Below are 27,212 nucleotides of genomic sequence, written 5' to 3' on the forward strand. Positions count from 1 at the left end.
GTTTTCCAAACCAAAATGCAGTGTTGGACACAGAGTGAAAGAAGGGAATCCTTGTTCAGAAAGCTTGCAATCTACAATGAATTAACCCTATCCCTGCGTTGCATGTAGAAATTTTTGGAATCTGTTTTTTTGTGACTAACGATCATTCACGTCCAGGAAAAGTCTGCAAAGACATCAACATTTGCAGAAAATAACATCATCAAACACCACCATGAATTCAGTCTAACCACTTACCGGGTCTTTTTATATACGGTTTGGCTAAGAGCATGATGAGCAGGAAGTCACCGCGGTGCATCTTTGATGACATTTTGTGGTTCAGGAAGTTGCAGGTGTCATAAACCTTCAGAGTGATGTCACAGAACTACATCTCCCCCCCAGGTGACCGGACGTTACAATGTCACTAAATGACCCAGCAGCAGAGACACTCCTAACAATGGGAATCAGGACTACCAGCAGGAGGGAGAGCAGGGACAACTGTCCCAGGCCCCGTGGCTGCAGGTGGCCAGGCTAGCAGGTGCTGGAAGTTGGGCTCGGCCAGAGGTTGCACATAGCTTCTGCGTCCGGCTGCCGGGCCTCTGATTGCTGCCGGGCCCCTGCTCCCCCCAGCTGCTGCGTCCAGCATCACCCACGTGTCACAAAGCCCCGAAAGTCGAGCCCAAATTCATCATCCACACGTGGGACTAGTGTGCTGCCAGAGGCAATCCAGCCCTAGGGTAAATGTGTGGGGGTATATTGTGAGGGGGGTATGTATTAGGGGGGTATATATTATGGAGGTATGTATTGTGTGGGTATTTTGGGGGTATGTACTGTGTGGTTATTGTGAGGAGGTATGTATTGTTTGGAGGGTATGTATTGTGTTGGTATTTGTGGGGGGTATGTATTGTTGGGGGGATATGTATTGTGTGTGTATTATGGGGGATGTGTATTGTGTGGGTATTATGGGGGGGGTGTGTTGTGTGGAGGGAGATATGTGTTGTGTGGGTATTATGGGGGATGTGTATTGTGTGGGTATTATGGGGGGGATGTGTTGTGTGGGTATTAGGGGGGGATATGTGCTTTGTATGGGGGGGATATGTATTGTGCGCCGAGAGAGAAAAAGGAAACCGTACGGCCGTACCCTCTTATAGAGCAGGTCCTTCCGCGATACAAGAATTTACAGCCTTCGACCTCAACAGGGAATGCGACTGGCCGTGCTCCTATAGTTACATTTATAGGTTAATTAAAGCTGTATAGATTTTTTTTTAAGCACCTACAGGTTGATTAATGATGTATATATTAGATGTATGTTGCTTTAAAGATTATTATAGGCTAAAGCTGCTAAATTCCGGGCATTATTGAAATCCCTGCTCTCTGATTGGTTAAAATTCCAGGCATTATCCAATCAGTAATGGATCGGAATTTTTGGCAGCCTGCCAAGTTTTTCAGCCAATCAGCTTTCAGTTCCCATTCATACAGAGTGAGATCAGCTCTTAGACAGAGGAGGTGATTGGACAAGAGGCAGCAGCCAGGTACTGACTCCTCCCCCACCCTGCCTGCTCCCCCTTCCTGCCTGCAGCCAGGCACTGACTTCTCCCCCTCCCTGCAGCCAGGCACTGACTCCTCCCCCTGCCTGCAGCCAGGCACTGACTCCTCCCCCTCCCTGCAGCCAGGCACTGACTCCTCCCCCTGCCTGCAGCCAGGCACTGACTCCTCCCCCTCCCTGCAGCCAGGCACTGACTCCTCCCCCTCCCTGCCTGCAGCCAGGCACTGACTCCTCCCCCTCCCTGCCTGCAGCCAGGCACTGACTCCTCCCCCACCCTGCCTGCTCCCCCTTCCTGCCTGCAGCCAGGCACTGACTCCTCCCCCTCCCTCCAGCCAGGCACTGACTCCTCCCCCTCCCTGCAGCCAGGCAGTGACTTCTCCCCCTCCCTGCAGCCAGGCACTGACTCCTCCCCCTCCCTGCCTGCAGCCAGGCACTGACTTCTCCCCCTCCCTACAGCCAGGCACTGACTCCTCCCCCTCCCTGCAGCCAGGCAGTGACTTCTCCCCCTCCCTGCAGCCAGACACTGACTCCTCCCCCTCCCTGCAGCCAGGCAGTGACTTCTCCCCCTCCCTGCAGCAAGGCACTGACTCCTCCCCCTCCCTGCCTGCAGCCAGGCACTGACTTCTCCCCCTCCCTGCAGCCAGGCACTGACTCCTCCCCCTCCCTGCCTGCAGCCAGGCAGTGACTTCTCCCCCTCCCTGCAGCCAGGCACTGACTCCTCCCCCTCCCTGCCTGCAGCCAGGCACTGACTTCTCCCCCTCCCTACAGCCAGGCACTGACTCCTCCCCCTCCCTGCAGCCAGGCAGTGACTTCTCCCCCTCCCTGCAGCCAGACACTGACTCCTCCCACTCCCTGCAGCCAGGCAGTGACTTCTCCCCCTCCCTGCAGCAAGGCACTGACTCCTCCCCCTCCCTGCCTGCAGCCAGGCACTGACTTCTCCCCCTCCCTGCAGCCAGGCACTGACTCCTCCCCCTCCCTGCCTGCAGCCAGGCACTGACTTCTCGCCCTCCCTGCAGCCAGGCACTGACTCCTCCCCCTCCCTGCCTGCAGCCAGGCACTGACTTCTCGCCCTCCCTGCAGCCAGGCACTGACTCCTCCCCCTCCCTGCCTGCAGCCAGGCACTGACTTCTCCCCCTCCCTGCAGTCACGCACTGACTCCTCCCCCACCCTGCAGCAAAGCACTGACTCCTCCCCCTCCCTGCAGCCAGGCACTGACTCCTCCCCCTCCCTGCCTGCAGCCAGGCACTGACTCCTCCCCCTCCCTGCCTGCAGAGGGCTCTGCACAGGAGAGTGAGGGGAAAGGGGTGTGTCTGTTGTGTGTTTTGTGGGTTTAAAGGGGCAGCAGAGTATTTTATTGGTGTTTGTGTGTGTCTTCTGTTGGTGTGTGTTTTGTGGGTGTATAGGGGTCAGCAGTCTGTTTTGTTGGTGTGTGTGTGTGTTTTGTGGGTGGAGGAGGGGTGCAGAGAGTGTGAGTATGTGTGTGTCTGCAGTGTGTGGTTTTACAGGGGGCTGCTGTGGGTGTAGGTAGGGGGCTGCTGGTGTGTTTTGTGTATGTAGAGGTGACAGTCTGTTTTGTTGGTTTGTGTGTGTGTCTCTGCAGTGTGTGTTTTGAGGGTACAGAGGGGGGGCTGTTGTGGGTGTTTTGTGTGTGAAGTAGAGGTGCAGAGCGTTGTGTGTGTCTGCAGTGTGTGGCTTTACATGGGGTCTGCAGTGGTTGTAGAGAGGGGCTGCTGGTGTGTTTTTTTTGTGGATGTAGAGGGGCAGCATTCTGTTGGTGTGTCTAGTGTGTTTTGTGGGTGTAGAGGGGGGCTGCAGTGTGTGTCATTGGTTGTAGAGGGTGAAGGAGGGCTGCAGAGTGTGTTTTGGTGTGTGTGTGTCTGAAGTTTTGTGGGTTTACAGGGGGCTGGTGTGTTTTGTGAGGGTGGAGGAGGGCTGCAGTATGTTTTTTGGGTGCAGAGGAGGGGGGCTGCAAAGTGTGTAGGGCAGACTGCAGAGTGTTTTTGTGTATATAGAGGGGGGGGGCTGCAGAGAGAGAGAGAGAGTGTGTGTGTATAGAGGGGCTGTGTATATGTTCAATTTCCTTTTAATAAACTTGCAGTAAAAGCAAAAGAATGTAGACAATCATGCTGATAAAAATCAATGACTACAAAAGTGTATCTTTATGAAAAATGTTAAAAAAAAAAAAATTGTCAATAATAGTTATAATCCCCTCAGAACAGGGCATTACTGGCCAATAATGCCCTGGCTGGGTTAAAGTCCTTCGGCTTCGCCTCGGGCCTTCAACTCTTCCAGCCAGGGCATTATTGGCCAGTAATGCCCTGTTCTGAGGGGATTATTACTTAAGTAATAATAATTTAATTGCATATAGCGCTTTTCTCCCAATGGGACACAAAGCGCGTCACAATGACAGTATAGTGCGCGGTACACAGGAATGTTACAGGCACACTCCCTGCCCCACAGAGCTTACAATCTATGTTTTTGGTGCCTGAGGCACAGGGAGATAAAGTGACTTGCTTAGGTCACAAGGAGCTGACACCGGGAATTGAGCCAGGTTCCCCTGCTTCATACTAAGTGTCATTGTTTATAGAGTCAGTGTCTTTACTCGCTGAGCCGCTCCTTCAGGATAAGCGAGTTCTAGCTTCCAGTATACACGGCTCTTGAGAATGGCGCGGCGTACGCTGACCCCGGTCACGCGTTCTCACTCTGTAAACACAGAAACTTCCTCTTGTTTGTGGTGAGCACATTGTCACAAGATGTGACCAAGCTGCTGAGGTGGGGTAATGTATATAACGCCAACCCACAGCAGCGTGGGCGCGTCTGGAGTGTAGAGTAGTCGAGTCAGGGTAACAGAAGTGAGAGTAGTCTTGATACTTGCCGGGGTCAGTAGTGGAGAGGTACGGATCGTTGAGGGTGCGAATCAGAATTGGAGAGGTACGGAACGTCTAGAGTAAGCCGAGGTTAGGGATGGAGAGATGCGGGTGGTCAAACGAAGCCAGGTCAGCAAAGGAGAAGAGCGGAGTCCGAAGGCAAATAGGGTCAGGCAACAAGGCAAGGCAGACAAGGCTGGAACAGAACATGTGGAGAAGCACATGCACAAACAGAGACTATGCTCAGCTGATGAGACTCTGCCACTGCAGAGTATTTACAGGGAGTAGTGACCAATCAGAGCAGGAGGCGTGTCACTGAGCAGGATTCTGATAGGAAGCTCCGCTGCAGGAGGCGTGTCACTGAGCAGGATTCTGATAGGAAGCTCCGCTGCAGGAGGCGTGTCACTGAGCAGGATTCTGATAGGAAGCTCAGCTGCAAGAGGCAGGTGTGCAGAATCTTCCTGATGAATTACTAAGAGGACGCAGGTGCGTGCTGCGTGCGTGTTGCGTGCTGATGATGTCACCGCGGGGAGGTACCCGGGAGTCGGAGCCAGCAGAGTTGGCATTTAGGTCAGCGCGGGCTGCGCGTGCGCTCCTAAGATGACGACAGGCCTCAGGGTGAGGTTTGGGAGCGGTGCTGGTAGCTGGACGTGTGGAGGGTACGTTTTTGCTTGCGCTGACCGCGCGGCGCCTCGCGGATCCTTACACTTCTTAGCTTTTTATGGATACAAATAAATATTTTTGCTATTTTTCCTGCTGAATCTGAGGGATTGTCTGATATACAGTAAAGACCCCCAACATGCACCCCAAAACTGGGACAACCTACCGTGCACCCCAAAACTGGAACAACCTACCGGAGACTCTCACATCCACCACCAGTTTAAGTTCTTTCAAAACTAAGGCTGTCTCACATTTTAATCTGGTCTGTAATTGTTACATACGCCCATAATATATATTATCTCTAAATGTGCATGCAATGTCTTGTATATAATGTATACACTGCTCATTTATGTAACTGTATTTGTAACCATGTATTATTTGTCTTAACTCTGTGCCCAGGACATACTGAAAACGAGAGGTAACTCTCACTGTATTACTCCCTGGTAAAATATTTTAATAAATAAAATAAAACAATATAAGGCATCACCCATAAGAACAGAAACATTTGTCTATATTGTATTGATTAGAGACGGAAACATATTCTGCCAAATTCCCAGTCCGACGCGGGTTTGCCAGTTCCTTAGAGCCGCGGATTTACACGGATTAGTCTCAAAAAGGCACATTCAGGTTTTTCACTGAAAACCCGACCGTCAGATTTGGAATCTGAACCGGCAAACTGACTTTGGACCCGGCAAACTGACTTTGGACCCGGCAAACTGACTCTGGATCCGCAAACTGACTCTGGACCAGGCAAACTGACTCCGAATCCAATGTTTGAATTACGTTGAATCCGATGTCGAATTCGGTACAAGCACGTTCCGGGGACCGGATTTACGTTAAATCCAACAATTGGGCACCATGGTCGGACTTGAAAGAACCCGTGCAGCCTAAAGTGGACGCCATACGACTTCGGATTCCAGCGTGCCAATCGTATTTCGGCCTGAATAACCCGGTAATCGGATTCAGACCGGTTCAACAATCTGTAATATTGATACAGTATATTAAACACACAGTTATTACCGGAGCGGGAAAACACCCGGATTAAAGATTTCCTTTATTGGGGTGTACCAGGACTTTAAACATATCTTAAAGGGCCAGCAGCTAATTAAAAGTGAGGAGAGCCATTAGCAACGTTTATAATTATATTTGTGAAAATATAAGATTATTGTCTGGTGCTGCCCTATGCTGGCTCCTTATGGAACACCACAAATAATAAATATTTGCTCACCCATAAAACTCATCCTAAATATGTACCGTATTGGCAAGAAATCTTTTTTTTTTTTAAATAAAAAATAGGTACCAGAAAAAAAGTCAGTTTGTATTTTTTTTTTTCCATTTTTTTTTTTACTCTTTGACCATGAAAAATAACCGAATCCAAAACCGTCCCCAGGTCTCCTGACTTAGAGACCATCGCAGTGTAAGGATTGGCCGCTGTGTCAGGGAGACTCCGTGGCTGCTATTTCCTCCCAGAATCCTCTGCTTCCCTTGCTGCCTGTTGGCTTCTCCCTCCCAAGTGAGGGCGGTGACCTCATCAGACTGGCACGAAAGCTTCGCCTGGTTCTATCCGCCATGTTGTTCTATCGCAGGGCAAACCTTCCCCCACTTAGAAAGTTCCCTGGAAGTTTAGGAGTGGGCGGCAAGGACATGAATAGATGAAGTTTAAGAAAAAAGGGGGAAGGAAAATTCATTTTTTTCCTTCTCCCTCAAGTATAAAGGGTTCCACCTTTAAAATAATAGAATAATAAGTTAGAAGACCCATCACTGAATCCAATGCATCTTTAATTTGCTTTCTGACTGTTTGCGTGCATTGTGCTGACTGAGGGATTCTGTGTATTACCGGTATCTCCTTGTAGAGTTCAACATCTCCTCAGTCCAAAACGTCAATACTGTTAACTGGTTTTCAGCTGAAATGTCTTTCTGTCTTTTCATAGTTTGCTGTTCTCCCAATAAATAAAAATTAAAGCGAAAAACCTCAGCTACGTGTAACACAGAACGATATCGCGTTACCTGCTCGGTTCCTATTCTTGTCTTTTAGTAGCGTTTGTTTTAAACAGGGATTTTTTTATATTCTGCCTTGTGTTTAATTCAAGGGGCGGCCAACTCCAGTCCTCAAGGGCCACCAACGGGACAGGTTTTCAGGATATCCCTGCTTCAGCACAGGTGGCTCAGTCAATGTGGCCAACTACAGTCCTCAAGGGCCACCAACGGGTCAGGTTTTCAGGATATCCCTGCTTCAGCACAGGTGGCTCAGTCAATGTGGCCAACTCCAGTCCTCAAGGGCCACTAACAGGTCAGGTTTTCAGGATATCCCGGCTTCCGCACAGGTGGCTCAATCAGTGGCTCAGTCAGCGACTGAGTTAGGGGGCGGAGGAGATGGGGGGTAGAGTTATATTCGCATATTGGTGCTGATCTACATATTAAGAAACGTGCGGCTTGCGTCACTTCTCCTGGCGGTTTTCTCCGTCATCTTAAAGGCGGCACAAGTCTTTTTTTAGCGCAGAACATGCCAAATTCTTCAACCGTAGAAATATTCGCAATAAATATGTATCTGACCGGAAAAAATGCCACATTTTTATGCGAATGTGTCTGTGCACAGACTCCATATACAGTATATAGAATTATTCTTTCTTTTTAGCAGCAGCGTTTTCTGTAAATGTTCCTGCATGACACAGCGCGCTGTCTGTATATGTTCCTGCATGACACAGCGCGCTGTCTGTAAATGTTCCTGCATGACACAGCGCGCTGTGTATATGTTCCTGCATGACACAGCGCGCTGTCTGTAAATGTTCCTGCATGACACAGCGCGCTGTCTGTAAATGTTCCTGCATGACACAGCGCGCTGTCTGTAAATGTTCCTGCATGACACAGCGCGCTGTCTGTAAATGTTCCTGCATGACACAGCGCGCTGTCTGTAAATGTTCCTGCATGACACAGCGCTGTCTGTAAATGTTCCTGCATGACACAGCGCGCTGTCTGTAAATGTTCCTGCATGACACAGCGCGCTGTCTGTAAATGTTCCTGCATGACACAGCGCGCTGTCTGTAAATGTTCCTGCATGACACAGCGCGCTGTCTGTAAATGTTCCTGCATGACACAGCGCGCTGTCTGTAAATGTTCCTGCATGACACAGCGCGCTGTCTGTAAATGTTCCTGCATGACACAGCGCGCTGTCTGTAAATGTTCCTGCATGACACAGCGCTGTCTGTAAATGTTCCTGCATGACACAGCGCGCTGTCTGTAAATGTTCCTGCATGACACAGCGCTGTCTGTAAATGTTCCTGCATGACACAGCGCGCTGTCTGTAAATGGTCCTGCATGACACAGCGCTGTCTGTAAATGTTCCTGCATGACACAGCGCGCTGTCTGTAAATGGTCCTGCATGACACAGCGCTGTCTGTAAATGTTCCTGCATGACACAGCGCTGTCTGTAAATGTTCCTGCATGACACAGCGCGCTGTCTGTATATGTTCCTGCATGACACAGTGCGCTGTCTGTAAATGTTCCTGCATGACACAGCGCGCTGTCTGTAAATGTTCCTGCATGACACAGCGCGCTGTCTGTAAATGGTCCTGCATGACACAGCGCGCTGTCTGTAAATGTTCCTGCATGACACAGCGCGCTGTCTGTAAATGGTCCTGCATGACACAGCGCGCTGTCTGTAAATGTTCCTGCATGACACAGCGCGCTGTCTGTAAATGTTCCTGCATGACACAGCGCGCTGTCTGTAAATGTTCCTGCATGACACAGCGCGCTGTCTGTAAATGTTCCTGCATGACACAGCGCGCTGTCTGTAAATGTTCCTGCATGACACAGCGCGCTGTCTGTAAATGTTCCTGCATGACACAGCGCGCTGTCTGTAAATGGTCCTGCATGACACAGCGCGCTGTCTGTAAATGGTCCTGCATGACACAGCGCGCTGTCTGTATAAGGAAGGTCTCTCTTTATCTGGTCAGTGCTGTGTTCCCACTTTACCGGGGAGTAATCCGGCGCGGTGCAGGTACTTCAGGGAGTGGGTTGGAGTGAATCACAATGCAGCACACTCGGGACTAATGGATTTCTTATCTGACTGACGAGTCTGCATTTAAATAACTTCTCAGCCACGGGTTTGAGTCATTTATAGAAGTTGGGTTCTCAAAGTGATGTAAAAGCTACACTATGTAAAGGTACTCCGAATGTCAATACACAATGAATATGCCGCACTGCATAGTGGTGCTGAGTAACACTATGTCTGAAAAAGAGGTTTGCTTTGACACACAAAACTCCTTCTGTTACTACATAGACATCTTCCCTAACTCCTCCGATTGCCCCATATAAGCGCTCCCTATAACTCCTCCTATTACCCCATATAACCGCTCCCTATAACTCCTCCTATTACCCCATATAACTGCTCCCTATAATCCCTCCTATTACCCCATATAACCGCTCCCTATAACTCCTATTACCCCATATAACCGCTCCCTATAACTCCTCCTATTATCCCATATAACCGCTCCCTATAACTCCTCCTACTATCCCATATAACCGCTCCCTATAACTCCTCTTACTCACACTCCCCAGATCCCGAGCTGAAGCACAGTGGGGGGGGGAGGGGGGTGGGGGAGGGGGGGGGGGCAAAATAGAACAAAACCAGACTAGCATCACTTTTAATGTCAACATTGATATCTAGATCCCAAATCCCTTGTGTGTGCAAACGGGGGATGTCTCTGTGAGCTGACCGTGTACACCTCGAACCTCCACTTCTACGTCTAAATAGTAAAAATGAGTGATGCTCAGTGTCACTCTATATCACCACTTTGAGCCCCTGCTTCTCTCCCTGTGACTCTGCGTATTGCTTCCCATACTTCCTCCTGGCGTGCAGAGAATAGCCGGCTTTGTCCCATGCCCAGGAGTCCGCCCCTCGCCCCTATAGATCTCCCATGTTCCTGTAATGTTCCCGCTGGGAATTACATCTCGTTCTCCGTAGACTTCAAAGCTGTGCAGCGCAGCCCAAGGTCAGGTCTGCCACTAACGCTGCCGCTGCCGGAACGGGTGCATTACACGGCAGGAAGGCGGGTGGCCTGGGGCTGTCTCTCTGTAGAGACGGTGACCCCCCTCCCCTCCTCCCAAAACAAAAATCTCACGGGACGCCCCCCCAAAGCCAAGGTCTGGGTTTCCAAGTCACAAACTCAACAATGCAGCCAGCTGTAGGTTATTACACTCAGCGTCTCACCGTCTCCGGGGATTACTATGTGCCGGTGTATAGCAGCGCTGGGTATCGCACTGCCCTTCCCACCACAAAGACCCTCGGTTCTATACCCGCCCTGGGTCTGCTCTGTGATCTTGCAAAGTGTGTGTTCTGTATATTGCCCATGTCTCTTCTAAAGGGCTGAGAAATCTATCCACGTATATATATATATATATATATATATATATATATATATACACACACACACACACACCTTGCTCTGCCTATATGCTGAGATGCATATTACTTTCCAATTATATGGATATGCATTGTTTTGCATGTATACACTTATATGCTGTGTTATTGCATTAAATATCTTGGTCAACATGCATACAAAGGAACATGTACAGTGTGCATAAAAAGGTATACAGTATACAAATGTGGTTTGTTCAGTACACACAATCACATTTCTTTATATATATATATACACACACACACACACAGCCCTGTTCGTATATAAGATATAAATGGATGTAGATTGCTCTGTGCATAAATCATACGGTATTTATGCATTAGAAATATTGATGTGTTTTCCACATATAACGCTGATATTAATTGCCCTGCATGTGTATACAGATAGACATATACGCAGAGCAATATGTAAAAATATACCTAGCACACCTTTTCTTATTCTGGCATACACTGCTCTGCGTACAGTACTTACACACTGATATAAACTGTTCTGCATATGTACACACAGATATTCACTGCTCTGCGTAGAGTACGTACTGTACACACAGATATACACTGCTCTGCATACAGTACACACAGATATACACTGCACTGCGTACAGTACACACAGATATACACTGCACTGTGTAGAGTGTACACACAGATATACACTGCTCTACGTATGTACACACAGATATACAATACTCTGCATCAATACATACAGATATACTGTACACAGCTCTGCATATGTACACACAAACACTGCTCTGCGTACATACACAAATATACACTGCTCTGCGTACAGTACATACACGGGTATACACTGCTCTGCATACAGTAACATGCACACAGATATACACTGCTCTGCGTACAGTACATACACAGATATACACTGTTCTGCGTACCGTACACAGAGATATACACTGCTCTGCATACAGTACATACACACAGAGATACACGTCTCTGTGTACAGTACGTACACACTGCTCTACGTACAGTACACACAGATATACACTGCTCTGCATACAGTACATACACACAGAGATACACGTCTCTGTGTACAGTACATACACACTGCTCTACGTACAGTACATACAGATATACGCTGCTCTGCATACAGTACATACACACAGATATACACGTCACTGTGTACAGTACGTACACACTGCTCTATGTACAGTACACACAGATATACACTGCTCTGCATACAGTACACACAGATGTACACTGCTATGAGCAGCGCACTCGCAGACACCTGTATTTCTGCAATATCTTGCAAGTCGTCCGCGGCCAGTAAGGGGTTAACCGCTGTCGCAGAGGTGCAGAAATTCCCCAGAGCTGGCTCTCGCCTCTGCTCCCCTCTTAAAAAGTCAGCGGAATTTACCCTCTTAGAAGATAAAATGTCCCCATTCCCTTCACCCCCCCCCCCACCTACACCCCCACCCCCCGCTGATAGCTGGGGTTCTGTCCTTGCCAGAGCCGCAGAGCTTGCAATCAATAATGCAGAGCTTGTCAGGGGAGGATGAGCGAAGGGTTTTAGGACCGCTCAGGAAGCTTGGTTTAGTGCTGGTATAAGGTTTGCTATATCTCTGGGTTGCTGGCATTTGCAGATCACTTCTCTAAACAGCAAGATACCTCTCTCTCTCTCTCTAGCTCTCTCCTCCTTCCATGTGCCAGCTGTCTTCCCCCAGCTCTGCCCTGATTCCGTCTTCTACCAGCCCCTGCCTGGTGGTATTTGTGGAGGTTCTTCACAGGGTGAGCCTCTTCCCTCCCTCAACCTGAGGACCACAGCAGAGGAGAAGACCCCTGGCACACATCACTGAAGCTGGTGCCTGCTTCCTCAATTCCCAGAGCTATGCGCGATGCATTAACTTGGATGGACAGTCTGGACCGATTGCAAGGTCCCCACCCTTGATACCCATCCTAATTGCGGGGGTGATTATTGCTGTTGATGAGACCCAACCCCCATCAACAAACCTCCACTCCATATACAATGAGAAGAGCAGCTGTCCTACATTTCAGCACTCTGGACCTACAGTAACAGCATCTCATCACACATCACATCAGGAGAAAGACAGTGCAGTAGCCTCAAGGAACATCTGGAAGCCACAAGGAGCAAAGCCATTCTTGGTTTGATTTTGGCAAGAGGGAAAGAGAATAAAGGCAGGGAAGGCACTTTCTTTTCCTTTCAGAAAGTCCCCTGTTAATCCAGAGCAAACTAAGGTTTTTTTGCTCAGTCTCTTGGCAGTGACATGGCTAATACATGGTGATGTCCACGGCTTGGGTCAGCTCTCTTTAAACTCGGTGGATACTGGTTCCAGTAAGAAAGGCGATCCAATATTCCTAAAAGGAGACCTCAGTCAGACCTGTTCACTAATTGATCCCAAATAAAATAGGATTATAACTCCTCACCCAGGGACTCTAATTAGGACCCAGAGATTCTCACTCACAGTAAGTACCATAGTTTCCCTGAATGTTTCATTCCTCATTTGCATGTCTTTTATTGCCGAAATGTTCCAAGCAGAGAGAGATTCAGGTGAAGGCTCCCTCAGGGTCTGAAGGAGGTGGGTGAGGGGCTGTGGTGAAGGGAGGGGGGGGGGGTTCTTAATTGTTTCATTTTCTTTTTTGTCAAGATCAGCACTGAGGATGTCACAGTTTGAACAGGTCTCAGTGTCTGTGCTAGGGGCTACTGCCCTTTGAAAACCACTTTCTTCTGATCTCAGTTATCGGCATGAGAGCAATGCATGCAGGGGACCTCAATAAGCGATATCATTTGGTACAAAACACGTTTTGTCTCCAATTATATATGTATATCTGTATCTATGTATATACAGACACTGAATGGGATGAATGAAATGTTGAAGGCTGCTCCGGTGTATATAGGCATTTGTATATTTGTGTGTATGTATACGCACATATATTTGAATGTACGATGGTAGATACATAGACAGGGAGACATTCAAGTAGATTTATAGCAGGCTGGATAGATAAATATTAGACAGACAGACATATAGATAGATGATAGATGTATTGATAATGTATGTGTGTATATATAGATATAGATATAGATGTGTGTGTGTGTGTGTGTGTGTGTGTGTATATATATAGAGAGAGAGAGAGAGAGAGAGAGAGAGAGAGAGAGAGAGAGAGAGAGAGAGAGAGAGAGAGAGAGAGAGAGAGAGAGAGAGAGAGAGAGAGAGAGAGAGAGAGAGAGAGAGAGAGAGAGAGAGAGAGAGAGAGAGAGAGAGAGAGAGAGAGAGAGAGAGAGAGAGAGAGAGAGAGAGAGATATATTATACATCTATGAGAAATTGCCGTGTTAATGGGTGGGTAGGTGGGCAGGCTTACTGCTCTGTACTGCAATAACTGTTTGAAGCAATGACTCTTTAATTGACGCACAAAGAGGTCAGTTATCAAACTCCTGGCTTTTAAAATTGAGTTCAATCTCTTTCCTCCACTCCGGTTTTATCCAAACACAATACTCAATACACTCCAGTTAATTTCCCGTATTAAATCTGGTTCCATTTCTCGCCTCTGGCCATTTGCACAGGGGCACTTGGGGCAGACACCGCTTTTAGCCCAACAATTGCTCCCTATAAGAGAGTAGCAGACAGGAGGAGGAGGAGGAGCGCCCTCTGGTGGGTAAAGGTGGAAGGGAGCGTTTATTCTGGGAACAGCAAGGACAGCAGGTTCCTGGAGGGTAGGAAGGATTGTTACTAAAAGTGACCCAAACGATCTCTCCTGTTACCTGAGGATCGATACCGTGGCAAGAACAAGAAGGCAAAGCAGGCCCTGTCAGACACAAAGCTCTCCACCTGTCTCTCTGGCAAGAAAATAGTTAAACCATCTAATTGTGCGTGCATGTGTGTGTATATATACACACACACACACACACACACACACACACACAAACACAAACACATTTTTGCATTCCGCTTCTGTTCGAACATATCTTCTTTATTCAATCCATCAGAACATACAAAACAAAAATGAAAAGTGGGCGACTGGTCGGACCACGCAGGTCTTTTGTCAAGTTCCCCAGTTCCGAAACATCGCCCACTTTTCATTTTTGTTCTGATGGATTCAATAAAGAAGATATTTTCGAACTGAAGAAGAGTGCTGCGGATACCCAGTTCTGTTTGTTTAGATATATATATATCTGCATGTAGAGGAATAGTGAGCGCTGAGAGATTCCCTGATTTCAAGAGCATATACGTTAATATCTATCTATCTATCTGTCTGTCTGTCTGTCTGTCTGTCTGTCTGTCTGTCTGTCTATCTATCTATCTATCTATCTGCATATCTATCTATCTATCTATCTATCTATCTGCATATCTATCTATCTATCTATCTATCTATCTATCTATCTATCTATCTATCTATCTATCTAGCTGCATATCTATCTATCTATCTATCTATCTATCTATCTATCTATCTATCTATCTATCTATCTATCTATCTATCTATCTATCGTATCTATCTATCTATCTATCTATCTATCTATCTATCTATCTATCTATCTGTCTATCTAATAACTGCTACCTTCATAAAGTATAACTATAATATATATATAGTTTTGTGTGTATACACACACACCCACATGAATGCAACCGTGCATAAAACACACACACACACACACACACACACACACACACACACACACACACACACACACACACACACACACACACACAACAGTAAGTGTATTAGAGTAACATACACAGTCATAGCAGTAAATGTAGGTGCATTAGGTGTAACACACACGCAGTGATAGCAGTAAGTGCATTAGTGTAACACATAGTGATAGCAGTAAGTATAAATGCATTAGTGTAACACACACAGGGATAGCACTAAGTGTAAGTGCATTAGTGTAACACACAGTGATAGAAGTAAGTGTATTAGTGTAACACACACAGTGATAGCAGTAAGTGTATTAGTGTAACACACAGTGTTAGCAGTAAGTGTATTAGTGTAACACACACAGTGATAGCAGTAAGTGTAAGTGTATTAGTGTAACACACACAGTGATAGCAGTAAGTGTAAGTGTATTAGTGTAACATACACAGTGATAGCAGTAAGTGTAAGTGTATTAGTGTAACACACAGTGAAAGCAGTAAGTGTAAGTGTATTAGTGTAACACACACAGTGATAGCAGTAAGTGTAAGTGTATTAGTGTAACACACACAGTGATAGCAGTAAGTGTAAGTGTAAGTGTATTAGTGCAACACACACAGTGATAGCAGTAAGTGTAAGTGTATTAGTGTAACACACACAGTGATAGCAGTAAGTGTAAGTGTATTAGTGCAACACACACAGTGATAGCAGTAAGTGTAAGTGTATTAGTGTAACACACACAGTGATAGCAGTAAGTGTAAGTGTATTAGTGCAACACACACAGTGATAGCAGTAAGCGTAAGTGTATTAGTGTAACACACACAGTGATAGCAGTAAGCGTAAGTGTATTAGTGTAACACACACAGTGATAGCAGTAAGTGTAAGTGTATTAGTGTAACACAGACAGTAAAACTTCCCAGTGAAAAACTTACTAGGTATTTTGGCCCCACCTGCACCTTTATAGAACCACGGGCCAGGCAGGGTAAGGAAGGGCAGGGTAAGGAAGGGCAGAGTAAGGAAGGGCAGGGTAAGGAAGGGCAGGGTAAGGAAGGGCAGGGTAAGGAAGGGCAGAGTAAGGAAGGGCAGAGTAAGGAAGGGCAGGGTAAGGAAGGGCAGGGTAAGGAAGGGCAGGGTAAGGAAGGGCAGAGTAAGGAAGGGCAGGGTAAGGAAGGGCAGGGTAAGGAAGGGCAGGGTAAGGAAGGGCAGGGTAAGGAAGGGCAGAGTAAGGAAGGGCAGAGTAAGGAAGGGCAGGGTAAGGAAGGGCAGGGTAAGGAAGGGCAGGGTAAGAGCCACAGGCTGGGCAGGAACATGGCGACTCACCCACTACCCAACGCCTTCTCATTACTGCGGAACAATGCCACCCAAGCCCGGCACATGTTATCCGAGCACGTGAATAATCACTCCGCCCCCATCAAGCCCGCCCGCCCTCGGTAACGTCCTTCTCATTTTCTGCAAAAAGAAAAATACTTCAATCAGACTGCGCAAAAAAAACAACATTTCAGCCCTTTCCCAAGAAAGATAACCCCACTCCAGCCATTCCCAGCAACACTGGGATTCCAGTAACCGTTTGTCTACGCCACAGTCTATAGCAGGGGTGGGCAACTCCAGTCCTCAAGGGCCATCTACAGGTCAGGGTTTCAGGAAATCCCTGCTTCAGCACAGGTGGCTCAATCAGTCCCTGCTTCAGCACAGGTGGCTCAATCAGTCCCAACTTCTGCACAGATGACTCAATTAGTCCCTGCTTCGGCACAGGTGGCTCAGTGCTGAGCCACTGATTGAGCCACCTGTGCTGAAGCAGGGATATCCTGAAAACCTGATCTGTCGGTGTCCCTTGATGATTGGAGTTGGCAACCCCTGGGCTAGCACCCCTGATGAAGCACTTTTTTCCCAGCACTTTGAGATCCATGCGTATCTGTTTAACCTGCTAATAAAGCTTGAATATTTGTATGACGATTCGTCTTGGGCGACACCTCATATTTGCAACGCTGCGTCACTACTAACAAAAAACAGCGACCCAACAATATAACCTCCGTTACCCAGCATGCACCGAGTAACTTACATCCAAAAATGGACTTACAGTAGGAACGGGGGAAGTGCGCACACTGGCCCCAGTGAGCAAACAACCTGCAAACATGGCGTACGCCAAGGAGTGGGCACAAGTGTAGGCGGAACACGTATACAGTAACTGCTACAAATCAATGACCAGAGATTTACGTTTTTACCGCTCCATTTGTTTTTTTGCCCTGTCTGTGCCCGTCGGGCGGGACACCTGGCTGGCACAAGTTCAATGACCACAGACATCTATGTATTTGTATTTTATGTAGTACATCACATTAGCGTGTGTGCCCCGTGCTAAACAGTTTTGCGTGCGTCAATATATTTGACTTTTTGACGCTCGTTGAGGAAAATTTAGGCCAGCACACGAGCGATTTCTGAGCGTCAATTTCAAGTGCAAAATGCCATTTGCGGGTCTTATTACACAGTGTCCCTGCTGCAAAACGTGGGCGAGAAACAGCATTGAATTAGCAATAATATATGTTCCCCTTAAAACCACCGGCATTTTCTCTGTGATAAAGTCATTTTTGGCCAGTATTGTTCCACATTTGCAGCCGTCCGAGTTCAATAAGTAAACCCTTATACACTACAGTATTGAGGGGACGAGAAGTCAAGAGTGACACGCTGTGCTCATTTGCATGTCCTTACCCAGAATCCCTGGCTGTAGTGGTAGCGCTGTATGCTAAGAGATAACGGGGAAGGGCAGGGTGGCAGACCTGTCTGAGACGTGTGCCTGCTCTCTCACGTGGGATTTCTATTTGCTGCACGGGGTAGGGGTTTTTGTCACTTTTGTTTTACCCACCATAACTTTTTTTAATGTCTGGTTATACTTCACATTACAAAGCCTTACTCTAATAACTCTCAAAAGACTGCTGTCTGTGAGTAGGTTACTGGATCTGCACTTCTGTAACCCAGGCTGTGCTGAAAAGCTGTGTAATGCGGCAGACATAAGATTATAGGGGTCCGTGTTAAAATGGTTAAAAAGTAAAAGGTGACACTGGGTGTGCTCATTTGCATGTCATTACCCAGAATCCCTGGCTGCAGGGGAAGCGGTGTATGCAACGAGATAATGGGGAAGAGCAGGGCTGCAGATTTATGTGAATGTGCGCACAAGGGGTGTTTTTATTTTCTGGGGGAACTATCTAGTGGGGAACAAGCGAGGGAATTATAGTGGGGAACTAGCGAGGGAATTATAGTGGGGAACTAGCGAGGGAATTATAGTGGACAAAAAACAACACAATTGAACCTTTTTCTTTTCCTCCGATTTTTCTCTTTCCGTTAGTAAACCCAACTTGGTTGAATTTTTTTTTTGAGCTCTTCACAGATGTCTGGGGGTTTTTTTTGCGGGATAAAAAAAGATGTCTCTTTAGGAAATGAGACTTCCCCGACGTGGTGAGCGAGTGCCTGGCATAAAATAATTAAAGACGAATAACAGGAGAATTATTTTAAAAACAGAGCACTGGATATATTTTTTAAGAATAGCTGATTTTCTGGGGGCTTTCTTAAAAGGGGTTTTATGGGGGAGGGGGGGGGAGGGAGGTGAAGAGTTCATTTAAAAAAATATATTTTTTTTTACCCTGATTCTATGGATCTTTTTTTTTTAAAACGAACGATTATCACCTTCAAATCCGCATCAAGATGACAACGGAGAAGTCGGGTCTTAGACTTTTGTTAAAAAAATTAAATTTAAAAAAAAAACCCACACATTTTCCAAATTCTTCCCTTTTTTTTGGCAATTTTTACACTCATATTCTCCCCCCTCCTCCCCCCCCCCCCTCCTTCCTTTATTTTCTGGAGGTTTGGGGTAATCTGACTATTCTATAATCCTCAGATAAGAATAAATCTTATTCAGAAATAATTCAGCCTACGGGATGTAGATGTTGCGTTAATACCGCGATTTCATGAAAGCTTTTAACTTGATCAACATTAAAATCGTCCTGATTATTAATAACCATTTTTCTAAAGAAGGTTACCTAAGCCCTCTTAAAAAAAATGTATTTTTTTTTTTTTTGCAAATGTCTTTTAAGAGATGATATTTTAAGACTGTCACTAAAGCACGAGGCTTTTGTGCTATCCCATGTGAATTTTTAATGAGTGTCAAAATGTGAGAGCTAAAAAAGTCCGAACCTTCAAACAATGTGTGCGGGTGAAGGTCGCTATGTGAATTATAATTATGAAGCATAGTTCGTTGTTTACAATTAATTAATACGCATCCTCATGTGGAATACTATTTCAATTAATACAGAATGAGGTGTATTTTATTTATAACCAGTATCAGTAAATATATAGTATTAGTGCCATATTATGTATATTCGCTGCGCTGTGACAATAACACATTACTTTCCTTGTATAATGAAACCTCCGCGCTGCGTCAGACACATGGCTGGGTTGCTACAAAGCGACTTAATTCTGCGCTAACGATATAAACAGACTTTTTAAAATTGAATTTGGCGTCGATTTTGACACATTTTCTCCTTTTTTTTGGGAGCACAGAAACATTATTTTTTAGTAAATCCCATTAACATCTGTACGCCCAGCGCCGCCATTTCTGTGCGCCCAGCGCCGCCATTTCTGTGCGCCCAGCACCGGACATTTCTGTGCGCCCAGCACCGGACATTTCTGTGTGCCCAGCACCGGACATTTCTGTGCGTCCAGCGTCGCCATTTCTGTGCGCCCAGCACCGGACATTTCTGTGCGCCCAGCGCCGCCATTTCTGTGCGTCCAGCGTCTCCATTTCTGTGCGTCCAGCATCGCCATTTCTGTGCGCCAAGCACCGGACATTTCTTTGCGCCAACATTCATTTGACTAAAACCATGTTTAACGCTTAAGGCGCCCTTTGAGAAAAATAAGTAAATAAAAAAATAAGTAAATAAATACATTTTTACACAAGTGCACCCAACAAGCGCAATTCAATGTGAGATTTCCGTGTGTCGATTGGACGCCAATAATACTATTAATACACAGGCCCGTTAGTGCTACAATCTACAAAGAGGAAGACGGAGGTAATCTGGAATATAAAATATTCCTACACTATGATAATGAAAATACCGTAAAACGGTTCAAATCCTGTACCCCCGTCCCGTCTAAACGGCCCAACAATAATATATACTGATATACCAATTGAATATATCAGCGCTACGACCTCACCACGCCAGTCAAGGACCCCAAACCGATGAGATTTTTGGTGTCAGCTGTGAACAAAACAAATGGCATTTAGTAGGAAAAGTGGAGATTTTTATCAGTGAATGTTTTGTGAAGTCTGGCGCTAAGAATGATCGAGACTTCTAGAGAAGTCAGCAGGATTTGCTGTGCTTTGATTTCGGGAAAGGCAGCAGGAGGCGATAAATAATGTATCATGTTTTATTTGGGGTGTATCGAACACTGTCCTCATTTTCCCCTTTAGCTGCCAGGTGTCAGGCTTGTGCTCGCCACAAACCAGGATCGGACCGCGGGGCTGAGGTGGGGATGTGAATACACCGACCTTAGGCCACGAAGCCGGTTCTGGATTGCACAGTTCGTAGTCACTCATAGAAGGGTCAGGGCTGGAGAGGCCAGGGTAATCCTTTGACACGCCAGGGTCTGGGTCGGAGACAGCAGAGAAATTGATATCCAAGCAGGGGTTTAGCAACGGGAAGTCAGGTGCGCTCCGCTTCAGCGTAGGAACAGCAGCAGCGTGGGAGTGACCTCTGCGCGAGGAGCGGGAACGGCACACGGTACCGATCTCAGCAAAGGGAGAAGGCAGACCGGACTAGGCACACCGCAAACCAGCGCTTCAGCACAGGAGTCCAAAACAGGCCTCTGCGAGGAGAGTAGGCAGCAGACCTCAGGAATCAGAAGGCAACCTCTGCTAGGGGAAAATGCAGCAGGTAACAGGAACCAGGAACAGGAATTAGGAACCAGGAACAAGATCTAGGAAACAAGAATACATGAAACAGGACAGTTGTGGGAGAAGCGGGCACAAGAAGAAAATACAACATCTGCGTAAGATTACCAAAATAACGGTGGGTCCAGCCAAACAGAAACGTTCCCTTTTGAAAACAATTGAAATGCTAACTCACAGTGCTGAGCAGGGTGCAGAGCAAAATGCAGAGCAAAGTGCAGAGCAAGGCGCAGAGCAAAGTGCTGAGCAAGGAGCTGATTCATGTTGTGGAACAAGAAGCCAGAACCCCAGTAAGCATCACATTAAAAGCTCTCAAGAAAATATAAGTTTGGAGACGCCTAAAAAATGTGGGAGAGAAACTAGATCCCAGAACAAGTCTGCAGTGTCTAAAGATAAAACAGAGAACTTATCCCAGGAAAACTTTGATTCAGATCCTGACCGTTTAAATCAATCAACTGCCAGGAAAAACCCAAAGGGCAAAACTGCTTTCCTTTCTTTAGCAAAGGACAGGCGGCTAAAGGTTTCTACAGAAGGTAAAAGCCCTGAAATAGGGTCCAAAGACTTCAGGGAAGGGGGCTCACCTCAGGGCGTATCTGACTGTGAGTAAGGATCTGTTCCAGAGCTTCCAGCATCCCAGGGGTTAATAGCAGAAGATTTGGACTATTTCTGGACAAGATATGAGAGTATTAAAAACACTGAATTATGGAAGTCCTTTGTAGCTATTCCTGTTTCTAAACCGGAAACAAAATCTGTAACAATTCTCTTCGGACACAAATCAGTCCCAATATCAGATATTATGATATGGCTTGGCAGACAATGTGAAGTACTCGCTCTACCTGCAAGAATCATGGATGAAGAGGACATCTGGATAGGAGGCTGGAAAGTACAAGTCAGACTTTGGCGACATGGCAATGTTACAAAACGTCTGCCCAACTCTTTCTTCATTGGAAGAGAAAAAGGAAACTGTTTTTACTATGGTCAGCCAACCTTATGCCATAGATGCGGTTCAGCCAGACACTTAAGTAATTCTTGTGATGTTCTAACATGCAACTTGTGCCAGTCCTTGGGCCATGAGAGGACAAGTTGTACAAAGATTAAATGTAATTTATGTGCATGGCATAATTTTTCAGTAATATGGGAGCAGGAAGTGGATTTTGAAGAACATGAAGCACTTTATGATAACACCTTGAAAGTTACTGACAGAATTTGTCCAGATCAGCCTGAAAAAGGAGTTTGCCCAGATCCACCAGTGGACGGAGTTCGCCCAGATCTACTGGTGGAATTTTTTTTTACAGATTGTATTGACACGGCCCAAGTAATATTAAAAGATCCCTTAGAGGGAACCTCCACAAACTCGCTTCCAGAAGGAGAACAATCTGAGAAAACAATGGATGTATTTACCAAGAGCGTAATCCTGGTGGGCAATAAAGATAAAAACAGAATGCAGAACTGGATACAGCCTAAAAGAAGGAGGAAGGGCACAGTAAAAAGACTTGGGGGACTCTTCGACTTCCTACAGGTCCTGCTGGTAAGGTTCTTCAGGTGCCTGTAAAGAATCGTTTTTCTGTTCTTGGGAAGGATTGGGGGTCAAAAGCTGAAGACCCTGATGATGAAGAGGAACTTCTTATCAGAAGAGAAGCATAATATGGATATTTCCATAGTGAAAAACTCGGACATGACCCCACCTTCGGTGGCTACAAAGAGGTTTGGGTCATTGAGGGATAATGTGTGGAAAAGGAAAAAGTAATATTTGTTTATAAATGAATCTTTTACAGGTAGCAGCTATTAATGTGCCAGTTAGGGCTCTTATGTGGTTTCAATTAAAATGTATATAAAGGAAATGTGAAGGTGAATGTCACCAGCAGGGCCCCCCTGAGAAGAGGGAGGCTCCAGACCTGAAGTCTCTAGTGGGGTGCCCCCGGGGGAGGGAGATTCCAGACCTGTAGTCTCCAGCGGGGCGCCCAGGGGGGGAAGGAGGTTCCAGACCTGGAGTCTCCAGCGGGGTGCCCAGGGGGGGAGGGAGGTTCCAGACCTGGAGTCTCCAGCGGGGTGCCCCGGGGGGAGGGAGGTTCCAGCCCTGGAGTCTCCAGCGGGGTGCCCCGGGGGAAGGTAGGGGAGGTTCCAGACCTGAGTGTTGACTGGAGGGTGTCCACTCTCCCCACATTTGGGTGCCGAATAGGACATTTGGATGTGGGTGTTTTGCCACGACAAAATTACTGCCGGCGTTCAGCTACAGTACAGATGGATCCTCTGCCATCTCCGATCCACCGCTGGAGCCCCCGCTGCCGGTCACTTCAAAGTAAGTTTTATTACTGTGTATGATAGGGAGTTAATTTAAGGGGTTTAGAGGTTAGGGCAGGGAGTTTTAGCGTAAGGGGTTTTAGTGTAAGGGGTTTTTAGGGTAAGGGGGTTTTAGTGTAAGGGGTTTTTAGGATAAGGGGGTTTTAGGGTAAGGGGTTTTAGGGTAAGTGGTTTTAGTGTAAGGGGTTTTTAGGGTAAGGGGCTTTTAGGGTAAGGGGCTTTTAGGGTAAGGGTAAGGGGTTTAGACACTTAGCAGGGAAATGGACCGAAGGTTTCCGGCATAACAACCATGACCAAAATGTCCTTGACCACTGCCAGCGGCCCCGGGTGTAGAGACGGGTGACATTTGTCCTTGCGTTGTGGTGGAAGTTGTGGGTTCTTGTCCTGTTGGGTCTGACACCATTCCTGCCATTAGGTCGGTGCTTTAGGTCTACCAGTTGGTATGGAAATCCTTTTAGGAGGTTTGTGAAAGGACTCATTTAATTATACTTTGCATAGGCATTAGCATATCTCCCAGGGTGCCTCAGGTGTGCTCTATTTCAGCACAGGCATCTCTCTAATTTATTTGGAGGGAGGCTTAAGAGGGTATATATACTGTACAACTGGAGATATAATTAAATCGAAAGTCTCGCGCTCTCGCAAATATGTATATGTGCAAGTCTTAATTAAACATAATTAAAAGATATCTTTTAGATTTATGTAAATGAATAACAGTTATGTTCCTTTTATAATTCCCTGTCTTTCCATGAATTAAACGCACTGTTCTTAAACATCCAAACGCCACCTTTACCTCACCCCCGTCCCGCCCCTCCCCCGTCCCGCCCCTCCCCCGGCCCGGCCCGCCCCTCCCCCGGCCCGTCCCGTACCGCCCCTCCCCCGGCCCGTCCCGCCCCTCCCTCGGCCCGTCCCGCCCCGAGCGCCATTTGTGAGAAGACATTGACACGCACAGTGCACATCACATTGGTTTTCTATGGTGTCGCACTAACTTGGGATTCATTATTAACGTGTTATTAATGTTTTATTAGCTTGTTATTAACATGTTATTAGCTTGTTATTACCCTGTATGTCTGCCCCATAGCAACGATTTATACCTAGGCCATTTTCATTCATCAAAGTCATCGGCTGTGAAACGTTTTCTCTTGCACGTTATTCTCTGAGTTCGCCCTGGTTTTAGGGAGACGTGAATACGGGGTTTGCTATGATCCTGGTGTGTGAGACGCCCACAAAACCTTCCCTAATAAAGATCTCTCAGAAGTCACTCAGGAATCGGAAATCTTAACACAGACAAAGGGAACAGCTAAATCAGGGCAAATAACACAAGGTTATCTAAATGAGTGCCAGCTTCTATTCACAAACCTGAGTATATGCAAAAACTTGCCCTCTCTCCTTCTCTCACACTATCCCCCTCCTCTCTCTCTCTCTCTCTCTCTCTCTCTCTCTCTCTCAACCCCCCCTCTCTCCCTCCCTTTCTCCCCCTCTCTTCTCTCTCCCCTTCCTCTCTCTCCCTTCCTACCTGTCTCCCTCCTCTCTCTCTCCCCCTCTCCCATTCTCTCCCTGCCTCTCCCTCCCCCACTCCCCCTCTTTCTCCCCCTCTCTCCCTCTACTTCCCTCTCTCTCCCCCCCCCCCCTTGTTAATTCCCTGCGTTAGCCTTTTTCAGATCATTAGCCGTCATTGCAGGAAATATGTAACCAAGCGTTATTTACAGGAGTTACACTGGGTTAACATTCCGTTATTTTCTTTAGTGGATAGATGTTATGATCAACCCAACGGTAATTTAGGTTAAATGGCGTAACAGAGCTTAGGGGGTGGGTGGGGGGCGGTTCGCAACTCCTGTCTTCAAGGGCCACCAACAGGCCAGGTTTGCAGGATATCCCTGCTTCAGCACAGGTGGCTCAATCAGTGGCTCAGTCAAAGCAGGGATATCCTTAACACCTGACCTGTTGGTGGCCCCTGCAGACTGGAGATGGCAACCAGTCAACGACTGAGCTACTGATTGAGCCACCTGTGCTGAAGCAGGGATATCCTTAACACCTGACGGTAGCTGTGGAGTTGGCCACCCCTGGCCACCTGAGTGCAGAATATTATCACTGCCTAAATCAGCCCCAGATATAGTGGTGAATTTGCTTGTAATATGTCTGGAAAACAGTTTATTTTGAGCACATTTCCTGGTGGTTTTTTCCATGGGCGCTTGGCAGAAACTGCCAATTTATTTTGGACTAGTGCCTGATGGAATTAATTTCTCCCGCTCGTGTAAAACAAGCCTTTTAGTTCACTTAAGTTTCATTGAAGTGGGTGTTTCTCAAAGAGACCAATATTGCTTATTAATTGCAGAGTAGCTCAGATGCAGTGCCTATTTATCACGTAGAAAAAAGCACAACCTCAGCGCTATACCCCCAATACCGTGAATACAGAATTAGTGATAATATATCAATAGATTCTCCCCAGCTTGCACCTTGGGGAGAGTCAGTAGGAGGAGTTGGGGGGAGTTACATGGTGCACAGATTATAATGAGATGTATCACATTCTGCGTCTCTGTCCCAGTTTGCACCTTGGGGAGAGTCAGTAGGAGGAGTTGGGGGGAGTTACATGGTGCACAGATTATAATGAGATGTATCACATTCTGCGTCTCTGCCCCAGCTTGCACCTTGGGGAGAGTCAGTAGGAGGAGTTGGGGGAGAGTTACATAGCGCACAGATTATAATGAGATGTATCACATTCTGCGTCTCTGCCCCAGCTTGTACCTTGGGGAGAGTCAGTAGGAGGAGTTGGGGGGAGTTACATGGGGCACAGATTATAATGAGATGTATCACATTCTGCGTCTCTGTCCCAGCTTGCACCTTGGGGAGAGTCAGTAGGAGGGGTTGGGGAGAGTTACATGGGGCACAGATTATAATGAGATGTATCACATTCTGCGTCTCTGCCCCAGCTTGTACCTTGGGGAGAGTCAGTAGGAGGAGTTGGGGGGAGTTACATGGGGCACAGATTATAATGAGATGTATCACATTCTGCGTCTCTGTCCCAGCTTGCACCTTGGGGAGAGTCAGTAGGAGGAGTTGGGGGAGAGTTACATGGTGCACAGATTATAATGAGATGTATCACATTCTGCATCTCTGTCCCAGCTTGCACCTTGGGGAGAGTCAGTAGGAGGAGTTGGGGGGAGTTACATGGTGCACAGATTATAATGAGATGTATCACATTCTGTGTCCCTGTCCCAGCTTGCACCTTGGGGAGAGTCAGTAGGAGGAGTTGGGGGAGAGTTACATAGCGCACAGATTATAATGAGATGTATCACATTCTGCGTCTCTGCCCCAGCTTGTACCTTGGGGAGAGTCAGTAGGAGGAGTTGGGGGGAGTTACATGGGGCACAGATTATAATGAGATGTATCACATTCTGCGTCTCTGTCCCAGCTTGCACCTTGGGGAGAGTCAGTAGGAGGGGTTGGGGAGAGTTACATGGGGCACAGATTATAATGAGATGTATCACATTCTGCGTCTCTGCCCCAGCTTGTACCTTGGGGAGAGTCAGTAGGAGGAGTTGGGGGGAGTTACATGGGGCACAGATTATAATGAGATGTATCACATTCTGCGTCTCTGCCCCAGCTTGTACCTTGGGGAGAGTCAGTAGGAGGAGTTGGGGGGAGTTACATGGGGCACAGATTATAATGAGATGTATCACATTCTGCGTCTCTGTCCCAGCTTGCACCTTGGGGAGAGTCAGTAGGAGGAGTTGGGGGGAGTTACATGGGGCACAGATTATAACGAGATGTATCACATTCTGCGTCTCTGCCCCAGCTTGCACCTTGGGGAGAGTCAGTAGGAGGAGTTGGGGGGAGTTACATGGGGCACAGATTATAATGAGATGTATCACATTCTGCGTCTCTGTCCCAGCTTGCACCTTGGGGAGAGTCAGTAGGAGGAG

General features: G+C 47.0%; 1 protein-coding gene across 8 annotated transcripts in view; it reads left to right on the forward strand.

Moving 5' to 3' along the window:
• The first annotated feature begins 12,036 nt into the window (after positions 1-12,036).
• The window catches only part of NTNG1 (netrin G1), a 343,984-nt gene continuing 328,808 nt past the window's right edge, over positions 12,037-27,212 (forward strand). For 4 of the 8 annotated variants that reach the window (XM_075617022.1, XM_075617024.1, XM_075617029.1 and 1 more), the window contains exon 1: positions 12,037-12,895. The gene's annotated coding sequence lies outside the window, so the exon portion shown is untranslated. The remainder of the gene's footprint in view (positions 12,896-27,212) is intronic. The other 4 variants (XM_075617025.1, XM_075617027.1, XM_075617028.1 and 1 more) reach the window with 1 other exon arrangement.

The sequence above is a fragment of the Ascaphus truei genome, chromosome 10 (assembly GCF_040206685.1).
Source record: "Ascaphus truei isolate aAscTru1 chromosome 10, aAscTru1.hap1, whole genome shotgun sequence".
NCBI classification, from domain to species: domain Eukaryota; kingdom Metazoa; phylum Chordata; class Amphibia; order Anura; family Ascaphidae; genus Ascaphus; species Ascaphus truei.